At 42.5% G+C, this 20,447-nt stretch overlaps 1 protein-coding gene across 1 annotated transcript in view; it reads right to left on the reverse strand.

Annotated features, from left to right (window-relative positions):
- Positions 1-20,447, reverse strand: part of SHROOM3 (shroom family member 3) — a 257,573-nt gene that overhangs the window by 172,908 nt on the left and 64,218 nt on the right. The gene's annotated exons all lie outside the window — the stretch shown is intronic.

A 20,447-nucleotide genomic window follows, 5' to 3' on the forward strand; every position in this document is an offset into this window, starting at 1 on the left:
TAGGTGGAACACAAAGGATTTTAGGGCAGTGAAACTACCTGTCTGATATAGTAACCGTGGACACAGGTGACTGTACACTGTGGAAATCCATAGAATGTGCAGCACCACGAGTGAACCCGAATAGAAACCTATGGACTTGGGTGATGATGATGTGTCAATGTAGGTTCCCAGGTGGAACAAATGTACCACTCTGGCACAGGATTTTGATAGTGGGGGAGGCTGTACGTGGGGGCAGCAGGTGTACAGGAAATCTCTGTACTTTCTGCTCACTTTTACTGTGAACCTAAAATTCTTCTGAAAAATAGTCTATTAAAAACACTATTATTTATTCAACAAAGTTATACAATACCTGCTTAAACTAGAAATTGCTCCAAGTACTTGGGCCGTAACAGTAGACAAAAGGAACAAAAACCTTTGCTCTTCTGGTGCTGAGGTGAGGGGAAGCGAGTAATAAACATAATAAACAAGTATATAATGTAGTACATTAGAAGTTGATCATGAGCTCTGGAAACAAACAGAGGAAAATAACACTTGGTCTGGGCCACATGCCAAGGGATACTTGTGGGATGTTGATAATGATGGAAGGGAAGGAAAAGGTAAAAATAAAACAAAAATAAAAGTAAATAAAACCTGACCCGTATTTTCTCTTTTTTCACTAAATACTGTCCAGAATTGCCCACATGTTCAAAAACCTTCAACATGTCTTAAGGTATATAATATAGACCAAACAATAATACATATATCATGTTATTATATATAAAATAGGTTTTATGAATTAAAAAAGGAAAAATTTGAAAGCCCAGATTTATTTTATTTTAAGAATTAAGTAATATATGCTAAATGAATGCTTTCCGTTAATTTATTAATATTTATCAATTTGTTATGCAATCATTATATATTTATTAATGTATTATAAAGGATGAAATGAATACAGGCAGTATGGAAAGGGAAAGGGAAGGTGAATCTTACCACTGCTTCCTCCATGTTAGTCTCTAAAGGTGACCACTGTTTACCGTTTGGTTTATGCATTTCATGTATATTTCTTTTTGCAAAAATGATATCATACTATACATATCTCCTCAAATGTCTTTTGGCACTTAATAGGCATTAAAGTGAGGTAGTTAAGAGTTTGAGGAGTCAAAACAGATAAACTAAGTAAGAGGAAGTTAGTTATTCTCTCTAAGCCTTGGGCTCTTCATCTACAAAGTAGGACTAATAATATTTCCCACCTGATGAACTGCAGTGAGGATTAATGAGGTAAGCTACATGCATTGATGAACACAGCTCCTGGCTTATTGTAAGAGCTCAGCAGTTCTAGCTATTATTTTCATAAATCCTATATCATGAAGATATTTCCATTCATAAAATATTCTACTGTAACATCTGGGTTGTTTGCTGAGTAATGTTCTACAGTATAAATGTAACACGGTGGGCCAGGCGCGGTGGCTCACGCCTGTAATCCTAGCACTCTGGGAGGCCGAGGCGAGTGGATCGCTCAAGGTCAGGAGTTCGAGACCAGCCTGAGCAAGAGCGAGACCCCGTCTCTACTAAAAATAGAAAGAAATTATCTGGTCAACTAAAATATATATAGAAAAAATTAGCCGGGCATGGTGGCACATGCATATAGTCCCAGCTGGGCATGGTGGCGCATACCTGTGGTCCCAGCTACTCGGGAGGCTGAGGCAGTAGGATCGCTTAAGCCCAGGAGTTTGAGGTTGCTGTGAGCTAGGCTGATGCCACGGCACTCACTCTAGCCCGGGCAACAAAGTGAGACTCTGTCTCAAAAAAAAAAAAAAAATGTAACATGGCGTATTTAACTATCCTATATTGGTGGTCATTTCCTCCTGCCTTTGTACCCATTTCATCTTATTAGACGTCCCTACCAACCTTCTGTAAATTCACTGTTTCCCATGCACGCTGAGCACACCAATCTCAAGGTCTTTACATCAGCGGCTCAGGTTTTCCTTCTACCTGCATTCCTCCCCAAGCTCTGCTGCACCCTTGAGTCATCAATAAAATCTTCAAAATACTGTAATGGTCAAGAGTGGGCCCTCTGAAACCGGACCATATGGCTCTGTCACTTACTGGCTGTGAGACTTTTTTTTTTTAAGAGACAGGCTCTCACTCTGTTACCTGGACTAGAGTGCAGTGGCATCATCATAGCTCACAGCAACCTCAAACTTCTGGGCTCCAGCGATCCCTCTGCCTCAGCCTCCCAAGTAGCTGGGACTACAGGCACATGTCATGACACCCAGCTAGCTTTTCTATTTTTAGTAGAGATGGGGTCTCGCTCTTGCTCAGGCTGGTCTCGAACTCCTGAGCTCAAGCAATCTCCCACCTTGGCCTCCCAGAGTGCTAGAATTACAGGTGTGAGCTCCTCTTCCTGTTTTCCCCTCCAAACATTCCTCCTCCATTACGAAATTTCTTATCGGCCCAGACAGAATCTCTCTCTCCCTCTCCTCTGGATGGTTTTTACCTATCTTGAGACAAGCCGTAGTCACTGCCTTTGTCATAGGTATTTCAGATCATGCTCTATCCCCTCTTCTAGGTTTTAAACTCCTTGGGGTCAAAAACTTGAACACATCCATTCTTTCATTCATCCTACAAATATTTTTTGAGGATCTACCATTGTCAGGTGTTGCACTAGGCCTGGGGAAATATCAAACACTGTATTCTCTCCTTTCCTGGAGTTTACATTCTAGTATACTTTGTAATATATTTCATACCTTTGTATTGAAAAATTAAAAGCACATTCACTGAGCCCTGTCAGAGAGCCTATGGTCATAAAAACAAGGCTGGATTCTTTCTGTTCTTAAGGGTGCTTAAAGTAATCCATATAAACAACTCTCCCTGGGAGGTCAGAAACTTCTAGCAAATCGAAGGAGCCCTGGGGAGTATGCTTGGTGCTGGGATTTCCCCGAGGGGCTCACTCCAAAAGGTGGAGTCCTGGTAGGCCCAAGTGAGGCCTTGAATTGAGCCAGCTAGGGAGAAGGGTGGACCCCTCAGTCTAACTCATTTCAATTAACTGGATTAAGGCTGCTGTATCAGTTTGCGATGACTCAGGACTGCTGGCCCATCGTCACCTTTCTGTTTGGTAGCATCAGTGTCACTGGATATGCTATTTGTTGCCCACTCAGATAATAAACCTGGTTGCCAAGATAGTTGAAGCTACTGGCTAGAACAAGGCTGTGAATTACCTTAATCCACATTGTTCTCCATTTATTGTTGCAAATGACAAATTGAGATCATGAAGTGCTTTTTTTGATGCATAGTAACAACATAGTTGATTTCAATGTACTGAGGCTAACTAAATGCATAACTCTTAAGTTTATATCAATTATTCACAAAGTTCATCTTAAAGCCATTATGACTTTTTAAAAAAACTTATATTTACAAAAAGTTTAACACTAATTTTCTTGAGCTACTCATCAAAGACAATTATACTCTTCTAACCCCAAGCCCTGCTGATACTATCTGTCAACAAGATTCAGTGAAAAAAATGAAGCTTTTACTTTAAACCTTTGGACCAATACTTGAGCAGCTAAAGAGGTCACTGGCATCATTTGTCCCATTTCACCTGCACGGAATTCACTTATTCCAAGAATGTGACTGTCAACTGGTTAAATGACTTAGGATAACACAGCATGTACAGCCAGATGGGAATCCTCTAAGCTAACAACCTAAAGAGAAGGTGCGTGTACATACACCAGAGCCTGGGACATAAGCACGCTTTCCTCTTCTAAATGTATCCACTCCTATAGGATTAAGTTAATTTTGCTTTGATGACTCATTGTTTTTTTTTTCTGACATGTAAGGGGCTGGTTTTGAATTTCTTAGTCTTTTACATTGCTGTAATATTTAGCACCTGACACAGTGCCTGCACATAATAGATGATCAGTAAACACTTATTGAACAAATACTGGGGAAACCAACTTTAAAGAAATAAATGCAATACTGGGCAATGTGTCGTGATAGGAGTACATTCAAAACACAGGTGTAGGCACGAAAGGGAGAGTCGCCCATGCCAGCCGCTGGATGTGGTGCTTGGAGGGGCAGGAAGCCAGGCCCATCTCCTTTCCTCTGTCCTAATCCCTCTAGCTCAGTCTAAAAGAGAAATAGTGAAGCTGCCCTTTTGAGACTGATCCCATGTTGTGCTTCTCCAGGGTCCGTGCCCTGCAGACCCAAATGCCATGACTCTGCCTCCCCAGCCCTACTCTCGGTCTTTCCCTAGTGTGTCCTCTGCTGCAGCATCACTGAGATCCTAAGCGTGTCATTGGCAGTAACCCCATGATCCTGCTACCACTTCAATTAGATCAGGTCACGCCCCTCCTCATGACCCTCCCTGTCACATTCAGAGACGGAAGTCCTTTCTATGCTCCCATGGCCCTGCTGGATTGGCCCCTTCCCGCTCCTCCTCCTACAGCTCACAGCGCGCGGGGCGGGGGGGGGGGGGGGGGTCCCTGCTTCCTCAGCACCAGCCCCTGGCCTTCCGGTGGCATGGGGCACACACCTGGCACACTGCCCCAGGGGCCTGGTACTTGCTGTTTCCTCCACCTGGAATACTTTTCCTCCAGGGAACCACTGACTTTCTCCTTCATCTCCTCCAGGTCTTTATTCAAATTCAGCTTCTGAAGGAGGCCTTTCTGAGCTAACTCTGTAAAATTTCAACCTCCCCTAATATTACTTATCTTCTTTCCAGTCTTTATTTTTTTTTTTTTTAGCACTTAATGCATGACATATATATATATATATATATATATACACACACATATTTTTTTTTTTTTTTTTTGAGACAGAGTCTCACTCTGTTGCCCCGGGCTAGAGTGCCATGGCATCAGCCTAGCTCACAGCAACCTCAAACTCCTGGGCTCAAGCAATCCTGCTGCCTCAGCCTCCCGAGTAGCTGGGAATACAGGCATGCACCACCATGCCCAGCTAACTTTTTCTCTATATTTTTAGTTGTCCAGAAAATTTCTTTCTATTTTTTAGTAGAGACAGGGTCTCGCTCTTGCTCAGGCTGGTCTCGAACTCCTGAGCTCAAATGATCCACCGCCTCAGCCTCCCAGAGTGCTAGGATTACAGGCGTGAGCCACCGCACCCGGCCATGACCTATATTTTTTACTTATGCATCCTGTTTATTGTCTGTCCCCTCCTAGAACGTCAGTCCCACGAGGGCAGGGATCTGTGTCTGTCCTGTTTCCTGCTGCATCCCCAGTGCCCAGAGCAGTGTGGGTGCACACAGCAGCACTCAATATTTACTGCATGAAGGAACTAGTTCTCATCATCATTGCCACCAGTTGTTGAGGGCCTCTTGTGTTCCAATAACTTTATAGCATCATCTTAATTGTCACAACGGCCCTGGAAGGTTATTATTAATATAATTATCTTTTTATGTAAATGAGAATACTAAGGCTCAGAAGAATAAAACCGCTTGCTCAAGGTTGCACAGTCAGTGAAACAGTAGAGCTGCCACTGGAATGCAAAATTCCAACTTCAAAGCCCACATTCTCCAGGCTGCTGCCTCTGAGAATCCCCCAGATCTTTGTCCCCCAAATAACACTTCACTTGTCTGCCTAATCCTTCAAGTGCAGAGAAACCTGATACCCAACACTCTGTGTTCTGATCCTTTTCTTTCAGGGATCCTAGAAGCTCTGAACCTATTATATGGGCTTACAGGTTCAACAGAAGTCACAGCTCACACATGACAAGAAGGGCCAGCATGCACGGCCACTGGGGCAGTGAGGTGGCCTTGCCACATAAAACCGAACAGGTAATGCCTTCCACTTCCACGCAGTTCCACCTGCAGGGTGAGTTCGATTTTAATTACAATCGAACTCACCCTGCAGGAGTCTACCACGATTGAGTTTTACCTGCATTTTATATCTAAATTCTGGAATGATTTATTTTGCTTTCCTGACTACTTTCAGCCCTGGATGATGACAAGGCAGGAGCAGGGGGAGGGAGGGGCAATTCGGTCACTCACAGTTAAGGCACCGTAACGTACAACTCGTCTGCTGTTCTGTGCAGTTGGTGATTTGAGGAGAAATGTGCTCTCCATAAGTGCAAAAACTGTATTAAAGCAACAATCAAAATATAAAAAGACAAATGGATAAAGAAATACATCAAGAATCTGTCGAGCAAAGCTGTTTGAACGTTGTTTTTTATTCTCTGGGAACTGTCAGTACTCACAGCCTGGTGGGCAGTCTTGGTTTCAAACTGAACATAAAGTGAGGACAATGAAATAAAGTCAAATAAATAAAAGTTCCTCTCAGGATCCTATACCTGATTCTCAGGTTCTATGAAATCAATCAGCATTTTGGGGGGGGGGGGGGGAACTAATTGCTGGGCTTTGAAACAAAACAGAGAAACAATTCCAGGAGTTACAATGCATGACACCAGATACAGATGTGGTTCCTCCCGTTCTCCCCCTCATCTAATCCTAAATCATCAGGTTTACACTGTTGAAAATTTCTTATTTGGGTCATAAAATGGTATATTGTAGTAGAAGAAAGAACACCGGGTTAGGAGTCAGGAACCCCGTGCTCTAATCCTGACTCTGGCCCTTTTATCTGTGGGAGCCTGGCTGGGCCTCCCACCTGTACAATATGGGTGATGCTCTGCGCTGCGGTGAGACAGGGCCTGACCAATGGAAATGTGAGCTTCTCACACTTGACTGCCAGGGAAAACTGCACAGTATGTAAATTGGAGTACATGTACAAAACTCAGTATTAAAAATTAGATAATCACTGTTTTTTTAGATAGGAGATATGTTATTCTTTTCCAATTTTCATAACATGGATAGGAAACTTTAAAAAAAAGATGGAGGCAACGTGGTGTATGAAGATGGGGAGGTTCTGGGGTCAGACCAACATGGGTGTGAATCCACCTCCAACACTGCAAGATCCTGGGCAAAATGTGCATCTGCTCTGAGCATCTGTCTCCTTAGCCTAAATGTGGGAAGAACAAGACCAACCACACAGAGCTGGTGTGAGGATTATGTGAACAAACACATGGACAGTTCCTGACACATAGCAAAGTCTCCATAGAGGTATGTTTCGTGAATTGCAGGGTTTTGTAGTTTTATTTTTAACATTTAATACTTTTCTGACGGCTTCAGAATACATGTGTTAACAACTGCATGCATGAGACCATGAGGAAGAAATTTGCTAAGAGGAGGAGAGAGCTTATTTTTTTAAGTCCAAGAATCAGAGGATAACCTGATTTATAAACGAAATAGGAGGTAGTCTCCCTTTGGAGGGAAGTTGTCACTTCACAGAGAGGTCCCAGGGCAAGAAGTTACCCAGTTACACCCTACAGACCATCCAAATGAGCTACAGCCCCGGAAAAGCAAGAAATGCCCCCAGTTCTTGATTTACTGCTCACTGGAAGGAAGGAACTGACCACAAAAGTAGAATAAACATCAAGCTTCACTGAAGCAACTTCAGCCACTCAACTTTATTCATTGCCTTAAAAAAGAGTTCATAGACCCCTATCTTCTCCAAGGTAGTTGATTCTGAAAAAAACAAGTTTGGGGGTAATTAAAAAGCTGAGTAATCAGTATTTATTTCCATTTGTTTGTTTATTCCCTGCCTCCCCTTCCAAAACAATTGAGGCAACTCCTTAAAAATACAAAAGAATAAAGGAAATCGTTGAGGGAATCTGAGCAAAAAGGAAAAAAAGTAATAAAATAAAAGCCAAGGACAAGATTAACTGCAAGAACTGCATTCCACACCCGAGGATTCTCATTATCTATCCGGGTGTTCATTATCCGGTCTCCACAGTTACAAGGTTTCGCAGGAAGGCAAAGTCTTCTTAACTCAGAAATATTCACTAGTGAGGAGGCCAGCTGTGAATTAAGGCCCCACGCAGCCCTGCAGCTCAGCCCTGGCTCCTACCTCCTGCCATCCCGCCAACGCCTGTGCGGTCTGGTTGGATGCGGGACCGATTGCAAACAACCAATACGACAAACAGATAAACATGCAAATCAATTGCATAGTTAACTTGAATGTCTTTCAAAAGAGGCAAAATATAAAGAATAAAATATTGGGGCCGGGCGCGGTGGCTCACGCCTGTAATCCTAGCACTCTGGGAGGCCGAGGCGGGTGGATCGCTCGAGGTCAGGAGTTCGAGACCAGCCTGAGCAAGAGCGAGACCCCGTCTCTACTAAAAATAGAAAGAAATTATACGGACAACTAAAAATATATATAGAAAAATTAGCCGGGCATAGTGGCGCATGCCTGTAGTCCCAGCTACTCGGGAGGCTGAGGCAGTAGGATCGCTTAAGCCGAGGAGTCTGAGGTTGCTGTGAGCTAAGCTGACGCCACGGCACTCACTCTAGCCTGGGCAACAAAGTGAGACTCTGTCTCAAAAAAAAAAAAAAAAAAAAGAATAAAATATTGAGCTATCTTAAAATTTGGTGAGGAAATTAGGACCAAGAAAGTCAACATGATTCATTCTTCATTCTGAGAATTAGCACATAGTTGCAATTGTAACTTAAACTTTTTAAAAGTAAGGTTAAATCAACTTATTTTCATAGTCATTTTGTTTTTCAACTGTATATAACCTACAATCATATTTTGGTCCCTGCTTCAAAGTGGATTCCCTTAGACAGACTTTTTCTGGTACCAACTGTTCATAGACAGTGACTACCCGGAGTGTAGCATACTGCAAATTTGGCTCTAAGCTTCTTGATGGCAAAAGCAAAATGGAACCATTCTTTGTTAGAAAAGTCATACGTGCATAATACAAAAACAGGAAGTCATTGTCTGTCTTCCCCAACTCCCTCCTCCACACCATCCTGGCTACTCACTTCCACCGCCAGGCCCTAGCCCTTGTCATTGCCAATATGCAGACCCTCCACCATCTCCATTTCAAATATCCCACTCTCTGACCTCTTCCTTTTTTTTTTTTTTTTTTTTGTAACAGCTTTATTGAGGTGTAATTTACATACCATAAAGTTGACCCTTTTTTTTTTTGAGACAGAATCTCGCTCTGTTGCCTGGGCTAGAGTGCCATGGCGTCAGCCTAGCTCACAGCAACCTCAAACTCCTGGGCTCAAGCAATCCTCCTGCCTCAGCCTCCCAAATAGCTGGGACCACAGGCATACACCACCACAACACCCAGCTAATGTTTTCTATTTTTAGTTGTCCGGATAATTTCTTTCTATTTTAATAGAGACTGGCTCTCATTCTTGCCAAGGCTAAGCTCAATTGATCCTCCCACCTCGGCCTCCCAGAGTGCTAGGATTACACCATGCCTGGTCCATAAAGTTCACCCTTTAAAACTGTACAATTCAATGGTTTTTAGTATATTCACAGACTTGTACAACTATCACAATCATCAATTTTAGAATATTTTTATCATTCCCTCAAAAAACACCATCCCTGTTAGCCTTCACCTCTCCCCACCCCATCCTCCTATTTCTCCCAAACCTGGGCAACAAGAAGTCTACTTTCTGTCTCTATAAATTCATCCATTCTGCCTAGCTCATACAATACATGGACTTTTAAGACTGGCTTCTCTCACTTAGCATATTTTCAAGGTTCATCCAAATTGTAGCATGTATCAGAAATTCACTCTCTTTTATTGCCATATGGATATATCATATTTATTTTATGTATTAATCAATTGATGGACATTTGGGTTGTTTCCACTTTTAGGCTATTACGAGTAATGCTGCTATAAATATTTGCACGCAACTTTTTATATGGATAGATGTTTTTGTTTCTCTTGGGAATATACCTAGAATTGGAATTGCTGGGTCATATGGTGACTTTATGTTTAGTATTCTGAGGAATTGCAAAACTGTTTTCCAAAGTCACTGTACCATTTTACAATCATACCCACTGTATATGAGGATTCCGATTTCTCCACATCCTCCTCAACACCTATTATCATCCAGCTTTTTAATTACAGGCATCCTAATGGGCATGAAGTGATATCTCATTGTGGTTTCCATTTGCATTTCCCTGTTCCCTCGTTCAGCTCACTTCCACTAGTACTCTGACTCCAACAACTTGATCCCATGAAGACCTACCATTCATTGGCCCTACGCTTCTTTCCCATTTCATGCTTCTCACCTATTTCATGTGTTCACTTCCCTCCTCACCCATCTTAACATCCATAACCCATCATTATGATCAGTTATTTGCATAAACTCTCAGCTCTGTTGCTCTTCTCTCCCTTCCTCATATGCAATTGGCCAAACCCCAGTCCTAGTTAATCAAGCTCTCCACCTACTCCACATTTTCATTTGCACAGATGAGAGTATCTGGTCTCAGTTTAAATCCATGACCTTCAGCCTCAAGTGGGACCTCAGTGCCACCTGGCAATTCTTAATTTATTCACTTGGCAATCCTAAATCCATTCATTCTTCCACTCCTCTGGTCAATTATACTCTCCTGAAACCTCCAACACCGCCATCACCATCCTCATGCTGACTTTGCTTTCTCTTTCATCAGGAAAACCTATGTGATAAGAAGACAACTCCTGGAGCTTGCACTACCACGTGGACCTCTCTATCCACAGATAGTTTGTCTCCTTTCTGTTACTACACATGGACCAGCTGCACTCCTCCTTAGAGCTATTTCCTCCATTTGGGCACTAGATCCATCTCTTATCTGCTATTTGAGAGCACCACTCTAGCAATTATTCCCCCTCAGGCATTATCACATTTTCCCACTCTATTGGGTTATTCTCACCACTGGAAAACATTCTATGATTTTGCCTACCTTAAAGACAATAACAACAAAGTTTCTAATCCCGCATTGCCATCAAGCTACATCCCCATTTCTCTCTAGAGCCTGCATCTCATCTGAACTCCAGGCTCATATATTCAAGTGCTTGCTGTTGGATATGTTTGGCATCTCAAATTTTTCAAGGCTAAAATTAAACTCCTGGTGTTCCCCCAAAACCTGTTTCTTTATGGTAGATAGCATCACTATCCTTTCAATTTCTCAGCCCTAAAATCTTAAAGATGTGTCTCTCACATTACACATTGAATCCATTAGCAAAGCTTAAATTGCTCTACCTTCAAAATATATTCACAGGCTGGGTGTGGTGGCTCATGCCTGTAATCCCAGCAAAGACTGTGGGAGGCTGAGGTGGGAGGATCCCTTGAGGCCAAGAGTTCCAGACCAGCCTGGGCAACACAGAAAGACCTTGTCTCTAAAAAAATTAAAAAATTAGCCAGGCATGGTAGCAGGAGCCTATAATCCCAGTTACTTGGGAGGCTGAGGCAAGAGGATCACTTGAGCCCGGAATTGGAGGCTACATTGAACTATGATTGCGCCACTGTACTCCAGCCTGGGCAACAGAGCAAGACCCTGTCTCTAAAAAAACAAGTTCACAATCTGACTACTTCTCACCACCTGCACTGCTATTGACCTGCTCTGACCTACCACCGTTTCCTGCCTGGGCTATTCGGTGAGACCCTAACAGGTGCCCCTGCTTCTGCCTTGTGCCCCTCTCCTGCTCTTTCCACATCCCTATCCCATAACATTTTCTCAACACAGCAGCCAAAAGAATCCTTTCAAAGCTAAGTCAAAACACATCACCCCTCAGCTTGGAACGATCTAGTAGCTTCCCAATCCACTTAAAGTGAAAGCTCAAGTCCTTTCAATGGCCCTACCCAATCACACAATCTGCACCTCTGTGTCCCCTCGGCCTCTTCTCCTACCACTCTTCCTCTGGACTACTCTACTTCAGCCACCCTGGCTTCCTGTGGTGCCCTGAAATGTCCAAGGACACACCTGCGACATGGTCTTTGCGCTTGATGGCCCTTTGTGTAGAATACCTTCCTCCAGGTGCCACATGGCCCACCCCTTTCCTCCTCCAGGTTGCCTGCATGATTTATAAGTTCAGCAAAGGCTGTTCCCATCAGATACATACAACAGTCACAAGAAATTGCTGCGGTGGGATGCGGGGAGGTTGGAATAAGAGAGAGAGGGGGAAAAATTTATAATCTGCATCTACCTATGGGATGACGATGGCTATATTTCTTTTACAGATGAGACAAGGGCATGGAAGGATTAACGTTATAATCTCAAGTAAATCTACCCTCAAAACCTAACCTTGGTCCACTACATCAGATTTCCAGCCTCCTATTTAGTTGAGAGCAAGCTGGGAATGAATGCCTATTACAAAATTCAAATATTTGCAAAGTAAAGAAATTGATACAGCAAATTTAAAGGTTCTTCACCTTGACACATGAAACCTCTGTGTGCTCAACTGAGGGTTAATTAGATTCCAGAGATTCCTGGCAATCTCTCAACTCATCAACAAAGACCATTTTGCATGATAAAAATTCCAGCAAGTGGCCCTGCATACGGATGCCTGTCAACGAATTTACTCCTTCCCATTGCTAAGTTGCTACGAGGGAGACAGGCGTAAACAGAAGGTCCTGCCAGTGAAGGGAATGAAAGGAAAGTCATTTGTCAATGACTTTACTCAGGAGTGCCATTTCCCCAAATTCCATACTGGGTGCCCTAAATATTTTGAAATCCATGCTCCATAGACCATCTTTTAAGATGAGTTGTAACTCCGGGCCTCGCTTAGATGCCTGAGAAAGCTGGGGTGTCTGGCCCCCTCTTGTCACTCTGCTGCACCCACCCCCACACTCAGTATCTTTCACCCGTCAGGCCTTTCTTCCTCCCAGTCTGGCCTGTTCTTCTCCGACCTCCTGACATACATATTTGCTTTTCCCTGTCTGGAATTCTTGACCAAACTAACTTCAATCACTCAAAAACTCCGTGCTGAAGAGGGAGATGGGCGTGGGGAGGTGGTGACAACCACGTCACTCACACGGAATTGTCGCGGCATGCCTCGACGCCACCCTTCCACTTATTTTATACAGCCATGGTCATCTGTCAAATGCCCAAGAGCCATCAGTGAGGGGCTGGTTTCTATCAAGGGCAGGCTTTCTGTAAACATTAAATCAGCTCCAAAATATCTGGATCATCATTTCGTCCCAAACTGCGACTATAGGAAGTAGAAACCAGATCTAGTAAGGCATTTGAAATTAGTTATTTTATTGCACTGATTTAATGTTTGCAGCTAATTTAAAATGTCTCACTAGATCTGGTTTCCATTCCTACAGTCGCAGTTTGGAATGAAATGACAAACAGGATGTTACGGGGCAGCGCCCGGAGTGCTATTGTTAGCAGTGTCACCGTTAACTTCCAGTTGGAAACATTTCCCAGGTGCTAATCAGTCTAAAATTTTGTCATACACTTTATCCTAATAACAATCCTCAGAGAGTGCTGTTCCCATTCCGCAAAGAAGGAACGTGAATAATTTGCCCAAAGTTAAATATCGAATATGAGGGAGGAATTAGAATTCAGACTCAGGTTAACTCCAAAGTCCGTTAGGCAACACGTCTCCCAATGCTGACAACATCCAATGGGAACACTAATGTGTTCTCCATCAGCACCATTATAGAAAACTGCTATTTTGAGCACCTACTGGGTGCTGAGCCTGAAAGATACAGAAACATTCAGTTAATAGATTCTCTCTCTTGTACTCTATCTAGTTGAAAATGAAAGTCCTGTAAGAAAAGAAAGGTAAATTGCAAAGCGAGGTAGCATATCCCAAGTGTCAAACATGCATTGGAAACTCCAAGTGCTAGGTTCAGGCTGAACAGTCTAGTGGGTGCTGCCCCTAAGGAGAACAATCGCTATGCTTATGGCGGGATTTTGTGCCAAGCAGTTCAGAGGCTCCCAGGCACACTACAGACAGTGACAAAAGGCTCGGAGTCTCTCATTTGTACAGACTGGATTCCTCGCAATTCATCAAGTCAAGAATTCCACATAAGGTGTTTCATCCTTCACCTGAAGATCGTGAAAATTATGGTGGGGATCCACAGAACCCTCATAAGCTGCGTATTGTTACCAGAATAAAAAGTACAAAAAGACGTCCACATTGGGCAAAAGATACAATCAAGATGCTTGGATAAGAAAAAGCACATACCCCTCAAGTTCACAAGAACATCCCTCCAGTGCATTCAGACCTGACAGTGGTTAAACATTTGGTAAGAATCAAGCCCTGAAGGTGCCACAAGGCCTTCCAACAGAAGACATGTCTGACACTACAGACCAATATCCCTCATGAACATAAATATAAAAATCCTCAGCAAAATATTAGCAAATTGAATCCAACAGTACATCAAAAAAAATTATTCACCATGATCAAGTAGATTTCATCCCAGGGATGTAAGGATGGTTCAGCATACAAAAATCAATAAATGTGATGCACCACATAAACAGAATTAAAAACAAAAACCATATGATCCCCTCAAAAAATATAGAAAAATATTTGATAAAATCCAGCACCCCTTCATGATAAAAATCCTTAAAAAACTAGGCATAGAAGGAACATACCTAAAAATAATAAAAGCTATATATGACAAACTCACAGCCAATACCATACTGAATGGGGTAAAGCATTCCCCCTAAGAACTGGGACATGACAAGGACACACACTTTCACCACTTCTATTCAACATTATACTGGAAGTCCCAGCCAGAGTAATCAGGCAAGAGAAAGAAATGAAGGGTATCCAAATTGGAAAAGAGGAGGTGAAACTATCCCTGTTTGCTGATAATATGACCTTATACGTAGAAAAGATTAAACTTAAAACTTAAGTCTTAAGTCTTAAAACTCCTCCAATGACTCCTAGAATTCAGTAATGTCTCAGAATACAAAATTAATGTACACAAACAAGTAGCATTTCTATATACTAATAACAACCAAGCTGAGACTCAAAACAATAACTCAATACCATTTACAAAGGCTGGAAAAAAATACCTAGGGATATTCTTAACCAAGGAGGTAAAAAGATCAAACAAGGAGAACTATAAAACACTAATAAAAGAAATTGTTGATGACACAAACAAATGGAAAAACATCCCATGCTCATGACCTGGAAGAACAAATATTGTTAAAATGTCTATATTGCCCAAAGCGATTTACAGGTTCAGTACAAATCCCATCAAAATACTAATGTCATTTTTCACAGAATTAGAAAAAAATTCCTAAATTTCATATGGCATCAAGAGAGCAAGAATAGCCAAGCAATCCTAAGAAAAAGGAACAAATCTGGAGGCATTGTACTACCCAAATTCAAATTATACTAGAAGGCTATAGTAACCAAAACAGCATGGTACTGGTATAAAAGTAAACTCATAGATCAATGGAACAGGATAGAAAACCGAGAAATAAAACCATACATCTACAACCAATAGCAGGCTCTCGAATTTGAGGAAATTATTTTATTTTCAGTGGAACAGGGCATTGAAGGGTTCATGCTTCTCCAGCCACTTGTTACAAAAGAAGGAAGTCTTCAAGTACAAGTTGGCAGACAGAGCAGGAGTTTGTTCCAATAACCATCATCATATTAAATCTAGAATGGCCTGAACTTCCTGGACAGGAACTACTTGTTTGATGGCCTTGCTCATGGCTTTCAGGACTCTCTGTGTGCAGTGGAGTGGGAGGTAATTATCTTTTAGACATTTTCCAAATGCTGGCTAAATTGGATGGCTGGCCAAGGACCTTAGGGATAGGACATGCTGTCATTTGGTAATGGCTTACTAAGTGCTGTATAGAACACATTGCAGGGATCTGCATTTAATCCTTACAACAACCTCATGAGAAAAATACAATTATGATCCATAGATGAGGAAACTGAGACGATGGTGATATTTCCGGTCTTTTTCACACCACAGCATCTCCTCAGTGGCCGAGAGGACCAGCCTCTCTGCACACCTGCATACCATTCAGGTGCACTGGAGGGGGAGCTCAGGTTTGGACAGGGCTAAGTATCTTGCCAGGGCTAAGAAAGTGGCTGATGTGAGATTTAAACCCAAGGCTGTGCCTACAAAGTCTGTGCTCTTTATACTGTGGGGCACCATCAATTTGAGTGATGACGTAACATCTTCACAAATACCTATACAGGAAGAATTATATTTATCTTTATTTGAAGAGTGACTATAGCTGAGTCCCTTTATGATGCTGGTGTTGGGACATAGGACAAATGCTCACCAAATTGGGTTATCCTTTTGGATTGTATTGTCAATGTTCAGTGCTTTCAAGGTCACCATTTGACTAATGTTTTAATGGAAATCCTATCATCTCATTGGCTACACTGTAAAAAGATTCCACCATACGTATAGTCTGAATGGGAAGGTGTTGGAGGTAGAAATTGCAAAGCCAAGCAAACAGCATAGCTATAATTACTACACTGGAAAGATAGGGAGTCATCATTTTAGGTTAATTTAATGTACCACAGGGCAATTTTTCCTTTTTATGTGTATGAGTCCACTGAGAAGCTGGTTAGGAGGATATTCTCCCAAACATCAGCTCCTAGGCATCCAGCCTCCCGCATGGCAGTCCCTGGCATGGAATGGAGACGCAGGTGAGCAAGTTTCTCTCCTCGAGTGCTCCTTGTTCATCTGGTCCTCTCTGTACCATGCTGGAAGCTTGCATGTGTATGAGAGTTAAAAATAGATCCCCTGTGGTCTGTCCCTGTACCCGGAGACAAAACCTTTCCCTGGGTTTTCTTTCTCCAGGTTATATTTTTCACCTTGTAAGTGTTTACTGCTTCCTTACCTAGGACATTAGATCCAAGATCTGCTGAGAAAAGAGGAAAGGCAGAATTATATGCAAGTTTTCACCCTAAGGAAACTCCCACCCACCTCGGTGGAATTATACTCAGTTAAGCACTGAAGAAACTGACCTGTGTACCTATCAACAAGGTGCTGGAGGACGAAAGTCAAGCTGTGGCTGGGAGCCAGCCATCGCAGCAGCTGACCTAGGCCTTGCTGGACAAGTCCTGAACTTGCAGGTGCCACTTGATGAAACAGGTTCCCCACAGAAAAAGGGAAATGGATATGAAGGTGCAAAACCACACCCTAAAAGTATACAGCAGGCTTTACCTAATGTTTATCCAACACGTGGTTGATCTGTTCCTCATCACACTAACATTTTGCTGAAATAGCAGAAGTGGCTATTATTTATCTCTAAATGCCTTCTCATTTGCCTTGCAAGCAACAACATTTATTTCAATGTTAAAAATGAGAATCTCGGAAGAAACGTGGATATTAGATCTCCATATGTCACCACTCACCTCAAGAGAATTGGAGCACCAGCAAAGGGAAAATTGTGCCAAAGGTATTTCCAGGAACAAAATTAAGAAAAAAAACAAAGCGTGAGTATACCATGGTATTCAACTTGTGAGAAAGTTCAATTGTGTTGCGAAAGCTGAGAAAATCATTCCAAACCACATGACAGTAGTCAACATCCAGACCTAGAGCTAGAGTGGCTTATGCCATGACTAAGAGATTCAAAAGAATGCAAAATTATGTAAGCCTCCTTCCCAAACTAGACAGAGGAGATTTTTTAAAAAAATCTTTGCTAGACTGGAAGAAAAGCAAGAGAATTGGGAAAGAGAAAGGTCAGGTGGCTGATGGAACATCCAAGCCCTGTGGATAGAGGTGACAGAAACCTCAGTGGGGTTTGGGGACCTTGGAGCAGGAGGATTTGTGCATCCACTCTCCATCAAGAATCCTGCAAAGAAATATTCTCACAGAGAGCCCTAAGCCAACATGAGTGACTACAGTAGAGTAGCAATGGCCACAGGGCAGGTCCAGCCGGAGCCACCATCTGAGATATACTCACCCTGTCCACCCCCATGTTTCCTGCAGCATCAGGACAGCACAAAAGAGCAGCTGAACTTTTCCCCACACCCTTCCCCATGAGCCCCAGCAAGAGTTTGGCTAAGAGAAAACGAAAGGACTGGGAAATGCCTCATGGTTCTGTGGACCTGGGAGCCAAGGAGCAAGGTTAGACTATGGACAGTGGATGGCAGTGAAGACAGACACCAAAAGCCAAAGCCACCTCAGAAGAGGCCTCCTCACAAGGAAGACCCGACCTCAGAGTTGTCCACCCTTTGATGTCAAGATCACACGTAAGAACCCCAGGAACCAAGACCATCCTTCAGGAGAAGATTAATAAAAGAATAGGGAGAGGAGAAAAATCTAGAATTGACTAAGAATTTACTCAAGAAAGACTGAGTTTTAAACAAGAAGTAATCGAATTTATCTTAAATTATATATAGTTTTATATTACCACGTAGAAATTGGGGCTTATGAGTTAATTTAATTCAATTATAGAGAATAAAATTACTTCTTAGCTCACCTGACATTTGTGATCATAAAAATGTATTCCCACAACCTATTTCTGTGTGAATTAATTCATGGTTACTATTTGAATTTTACCTCGAATTTTCGGAGAGGTTTGATGCTCTCTTAAAGGAGTTTTAATCATTAGGGAAGAAACTAGAATGACTTTCCTGGGATATGGAGCAGTGAGCAGGCGGCTGTCACCCCACTCCACTCCCTCTTCCTTCATCAGGAAGCGGCCATGGCGTCTAATCAGCAGGGACATCCCACCTGGTGCTGCAGGGTTGGCTCAGGAGAGCTAAGCCTTGGCCAAGCCACACGTGACATTTCCCTGGCCAGAGGGGTTGGTCATGGGCGACCTGGTCAGCTTTAAGGACAAGTCTCTTCAGGAGTTGTGGGAAGAATTGGCCTCTTTCTGGAAACGAGCACTGAACCATGGAGCCAGCCTTAGTGTGACATTGACACCATAAAAGGCAAAGAAAAAAAACGTCTGGCAAGTTCCTAAATCAAACCAACACTGAAACCACCACTTCTAAACTTTCCAGAGCTGAGTTAATCGATCTCTTTTATTGTTTTACCCAGTTGGAGTTGGGTTTTCCGTTACATGCAACCAAAAACACTCCTGAAATGTTACATTTAGAGAAGGTGACTTTCTCAGCTCCTGAATCTCAATGGATGAATCAGGTAGTGCCTCACAATAGTTACCTCATCCTTCAACGCCTTTTTCTAGAGGGTATTTACTGATGAAAAACCAATAAAGAAATTAAAACAAATTTTATGAAGTGGAAAACCCAGTGTATTCCTTATTTTCCGTATTTCATATTTATCTTCCCTCTAACCTGTGGTGTCACTCTTCTAGTGACCTCTGCACAATGGATCTATCTTTCTTTCCCTTCCCTCCTGCCCTCTCCCTTCTTCACTCAAGAGAGGAGAGGGAGTACAAAAGGGAGAAGGAGGGAGAGAGAGAAGGCAGGCAAGTAGGTAGGCATCAGCAGCAGCTCCCTGGATGGAACATTCTTTATTAGCTCTTATATGAAACTAAGAAAGTACGCTCCCATTGTTCAGGGATATTGGGTGACTCCAAGAGAACAATCCAGTCCACAAATTCCACTGACAACTCATGACCAGGTGATGCAAGCGCTGGAGCACAATGCCAGTGGATTGTTTGACTTGACATGGATATCAGGCCTGTCCCCTCAGTGGTTATTGTATTTCACTCACATGCCATTCCTAGGCTCCTCTGGTTACCTCCCAGACCAGAGTTTAGCACGAGCCAGTCGAAAGGACACTTACCAAAGTGCAAACATTTACTCTACAATGTGGCAGTTAAAAATAACCTGCCAGAGACTCTGGGTATGTCAGGGAAGGCTACTGTCCTGTGTGGTGTACAGAGCACCCCACGCTCCCTCCTGGAGACCTTCTCTCTCACGTTCTTTTACGTCCTTCCTGTGGCTGCGAATTGGTGATGTTCAAAGGGGGCCCACTGTCTTTAGGGGGTCACATTTTCAAGTTCCCACTCTTACTCCTTGCCTTTTGGTGTAGGAGACGGATTAGAAACTGCCTGTACGCAGAGGGCAAGTGCACAGGAACAGGTTGGCATTCATTTTTATATCACAAGGCACGTGGATCCAGGAGAAGAGGTAAAATTCCCAAAGCTTGGTCTCACAAAGCAGACTATGAGGTCAGGAGGAAGTCAAGAGACTAAAACCCAGCTGTTCTGGAGACTGGAGCACAGGGCTAAGGTTCAGGGACCAGATGGATGCAGCAAAACATTTTCGAGTGTGACTTACAGGAACAATGTCCACACTGGATAATAAAGAATTATGTCCTGCACCCATGTTGAAGCAATGATGGGTTTAGAGTTAATAGCCTACTAGTTAGAGCTAGATTAGAATAGGTTCTGTGCTTGGAAGTCTGATATTTAAGAGTCTTTAAAAACTCTACTAAAAGAACTTTCAAAACTCTGCATTAAAGAAAACAATCTAATTAGAAAACAGGCAAAGGATATGAGAAGACATTGAACTGAAGAGGTTATATCATAGCAAATACGTGCATGAAAAGATGTTCGACATCACCAGCCACAATGGAAATGCAAATTAAGACCACATTGAGATGTCATTACACACCCGTTAGAAAAACTAAAATAAAAAAAAAAATAGTAATAGTATTCTAAATGCTAGCAAGATATGGAGAAACCCGATCTCTCATACATTGCTGGTGGGAATGTAAAATGTTACAGCCAGTCTGGAAAATAGTTCGGTAGTTTCTTTAAAAA

The sequence above is a fragment of the Eulemur rufifrons genome, chromosome 24 (genome assembly GCF_041146395.1).
Source record: "Eulemur rufifrons isolate Redbay chromosome 24, OSU_ERuf_1, whole genome shotgun sequence".
NCBI classification, from domain to species: Eukaryota; Metazoa; Chordata; class Mammalia; order Primates; family Lemuridae; genus Eulemur; species Eulemur rufifrons.